Raw genomic sequence first — 4,061 nt, 5'->3', positions numbered from 1 at the left:
CCTATGGCTAAAATCATATTTAAATAGCTAGTGATTATATAGTACCTGATAAGGTAAAGAAGACAGATTATTTTCATGTAATATGATTTCTATCAAAGATTGTTAAAGGCAGGGGTTTTATTTAATTTAAGGAACTATAAGATAGAATGCTTCAATATAGTGGTATAACTCATTTTTCATTAAATTTAAATATAGCTTTTATCCTGTGATGGTAATCAGAAACAGTTTGAAGCCCAGACACTATATTATTCAGGTTTAACGTGGGCATTGTTATACTGCAGGGGGTGACTATGACTATGGTATTTTAACATTTTATATGGAATTATGAATGTGTCAGTAGATTCTAAAGCACAAAATTTTATAGAAAATGGATCAAATTACATGTATTGATTGATTACTGTACCCAGTTTTCCAGAAACTTTCATACCTAAATACTGGGGAAGGTTGATATCAAGCTTGTGCTTATCATTCTATTGTGTTTGAGTTCAATCTAACTATGCTGTTGCTATTAGGTAATAGCAACAACAGTGCCAGAAATCTCATACTGAATTCTGGGATTGTTATTGGGACAGAGACATGATATTTGGGGTTTAATTCCCAGTATCCAATGCTTTTTATTCCTATTAGCATAAGTGATATTTGGTGAAAGTACTTAGGCTCACTAGGCAAAACTGGTCTCAGGGACTGAAAGTAAAGGACATTCAGGCCTAATCCAGGTGAAGTACTATCATGTGTTATTTAATAATGGGAATGAGGGAGGAGGTAACAAACAGTACAAGAAATGTATCCAAGGCCTAACATATGAAACTGTAACCTCTCTGTACATCACTTTGACAACAAATAAGAAAAAAAATAATGGGGATGCATTCTGAGAAATGCATGCTTCTGTAAGTTCCTCATTTAGTGAGCATCATAGAGAACAATGCAAAGAAGATACCTGATATGTATGGTCCATTTCTTTTTTCTTTTGGCCAGTCCTGGGGCTTGAACTCAGGTCCTGAGCATTGTCCCTGGAATCTTTTTGCTCAAAGCTAGCACTCTATGTCTTGAGCTAAGGCTCTTCACTTCAGGCTTTTTCTGCTTATGTGCTGCTGAGGAATCGAACCCAGGGCATGCATCTACCACTAAGCCACTTATCCAGCCTGTATGGTCTATTTCTGATAAACACAGAATTACATGTGACATGACATGGAAGGTTATGGACAGAGATAACCTTGGAACTTAAGAGAATATTTCAAATTCTTAATTTATCACATTCAAGACATTATGAGTAGCAAATGTATATGTGGTTTTGTGGGAGGGATGTGTGTGTGTGTGTGTGTGTGTGTGTGTGTATGTGTGCCTGTTTATTGCTAGAGAGGCTATCTACCAGTTCAACCTCATAGTGAGGTCTTTATGAAAATGGTGAATTACATAATACAAAACTATGCTACAATTACTTAGTAAATGGGGCAATTAAAAATACTTCATAAAATCCTTGTATAAGTTTCAAGGTTATAGTTCATAAGGTAAAGTAAACAAAATGAATAATCATTAGCTAAACAGTAATTACATTTAAGAAAGAAAAATTTAGTAAAATTAGATTATACAATAAGGACTAATCAGATAAAGTTGACAAAAAAAGGAAAGTTAAGGACACAAAACTTTTGCCAAGTAAACTATTTTTCTATCTGTACAACAAATTATATTGGTACACAGGAAGAGCAAAAAGAGTAACAAAATACTAAACTGGTTATAATTAGAGACCCAAGAATCAAATGCCAAAGCCACAAAAAATGGAATTGAAGCCAGAGAGCCCTTGGTGGAAAAAAATAGCACCATAAGAAAGACCAGTAAGAAACAAAATAGAACAAGGTAGGGGCTGGGAATATGGCCTAGTGGCAACAGTACTTGCCTTGTATACATGAAGCCCTGGGTTCGATTCCTCAGCACCACATATATGGAAAATGGCCAGAAGTGGCACTGTGGCTCAAGTGGCAGAGTGCTAGCCTTGAGCAAAAAGAAGCCAGGGACAGTGCTCAGGCCCAGAGTTAAAGGCCCAGGACTGGTTAAAGAAAAAACAACAACAAGGTAGAGTCCTAGATTTCATATAATATGAGCAAACACTGGAACATCCAGGCACATAACACAGCAGAGCAATACATAACAAAACTTACACAAGTGACCAGTGATCTAGCTGCTAAAATTACGTGTTTATACAACACCAATCTTTTGTCCTTGAGTTGCAATTTACTTATACTTAGCAAAACTTGTCAGCGTACAAAAAAGAACAATGTAAACACTGTAAATATTTAACAAAAAAAAGTCCTCTAAACATTTTAGGAAATCTGAGAACAAAGGTTGCTATGCAAATTACAAGTTAGAGATTGTGAATAATTGATAAATGCTCCTTGTTACACGTGCAGTGAAACAACTATGAAGGAAGGAAATAGCACTTGAATCTCTAAGTCAGTTGATGAACATTTGCGTTATAGATTGCTTTATAGATATGATTATTTGCTTCTTTGCTTCCCCAAATTGCTAAACATTGTACTTTTGATGTTTATATTACTTGTACAGGGAGGGGTCAGGGAATTTCATTGTTTACATTGTATGTCAATCTATTTAATCCCCTTTAACAAACTTCCTGTCCAATCCCCTCAAAATATTATCCCAAACAGGGTTCCCTGTTCCATTTTTTTTTGGAGTTTTGTTTTTTGCCAGTCCTGGGGCTTGAACTCAAGGCCTGAGCACTGTCCTTGGCTTTTTTATGCTCAAGGCTAGCACTCTACCAATTGAGCCACAACACTACTTCTGGCTTTTTCTATATATGTGGTGCTGTGGAATCAAACCCAGGACTTCATGTATACGAGGTGAGCATTTTACCACTAGGCCATATTCCCAGACCCTCCATTTATTTTTATAGTAGCAAGCAATCTATTTTCACAGCATTCAACTTCCTTGGCCCTCCTTGCTGGCATAACCCAGTAACCATTTTATTTGGATTTTATACTTTAGCAGTTGTACAGCAACAATTGGATGTCTATAGTTCAAAATTTAATCGTCCTTAAATCCTGATCTCTAAATAGCCTGTTAAATAGAGTACCATTGATTAAGTGTTCTACAGTTAAATCAAAAGCATGAAATCAATACTAGAATTTAAGAGTTTAACTAGAAGTTCATTAATAAATCCATGTCAAGTATAACTCATATAAATGTACATCTTTACAACTTTAATACTATCTAAAAATCTTGAATTTGAAACATTTGAGAATTTACAGGTCTCAGAAGTGGGGATTTGCCAATTTGCCTGGGAGCTGAAACGGGGAGAACAGGAATTTGCTTGAGTAAATAATATGATATTCCAGGTTTGTTTTCCTCAGCTTACATTTCTGTCTTTGGCATGAAGGGCAGCTTCAATGTTGATTATAAAAACAAACATGATTAGCACTAATGTAGCATATGTTAACACTGCTGCAGCCTAATGATGAATGAGTTACAAGATTCGCCAACACCTGTTCTTGACAATGACGTGTTTCACCCAAACCCCAATAGACTAGTAAATACTGAGAATTCAAAGATGTGTATCTCGCTGGTGACTGTGGTCTAGAAAGTTCTGGTGGTATTCTCCCTTTCTCCTAATCTATGCCTTAAAGACCTCTATATTTGTTTATTCCTTCAAAACCTCACAGTTACTTTTGAACTGTGGATATCCTGATAAAGAGCCTGTACGTATTAGCCATGTGGGGCATATTAAGTTACCCAAACTCCAAGGTAATTGGCAAGTTTGATTTCATAGCAGAATAATCTCTTCTAAAATACCATTTTCTAATCTGCCTAGGCCTTGGCATTCATTGAAACTATCAAGCATCTCAATCAGATTGATTTTTAATTTGGCAATGTTTCAAGGTGTTTTTATCACTTCAAAACAAAATAAGAGCTGAGCACTGGTGGCTCATGCCTGTAATTATAGCTACTCAGGAAACTGAGATCTGAGGATCACGGTTCAAAGCCAGACCAGGCAGAAAAATCTGTGAGACACTTATCTCTAAATGCAAGAGAACAAGAAGTGTCACTATGGC

General features: G+C 36.1%; 1 long non-coding RNA gene across 1 annotated transcript; it reads left to right on the top strand.

Annotated features, from left to right (window-relative positions):
* Positions 1-1,080: 1,080 nt before the first annotated feature.
* LOC125351559 lies at positions 1,081-2,165 on the top strand. Its single transcript, XR_007210970.1, has 2 exons — positions 1,081-1,854; positions 2,071-2,165. It is a non-coding gene; the product is annotated as an uncharacterized LOC125351559 (long non-coding RNA).
* The last annotated feature ends 1,896 nt before the right edge of the window (positions 2,166-4,061 follow it).

Source organism: Perognathus longimembris, chromosome 5 (genome assembly GCF_023159225.1).
Source record: "Perognathus longimembris pacificus isolate PPM17 chromosome 5, ASM2315922v1, whole genome shotgun sequence".
Taxonomy (NCBI): Eukaryota; Metazoa; Chordata; class Mammalia; order Rodentia; family Heteromyidae; genus Perognathus; species Perognathus longimembris.
This window is presented reverse-complemented; position numbering and strand designations above follow the sequence as displayed.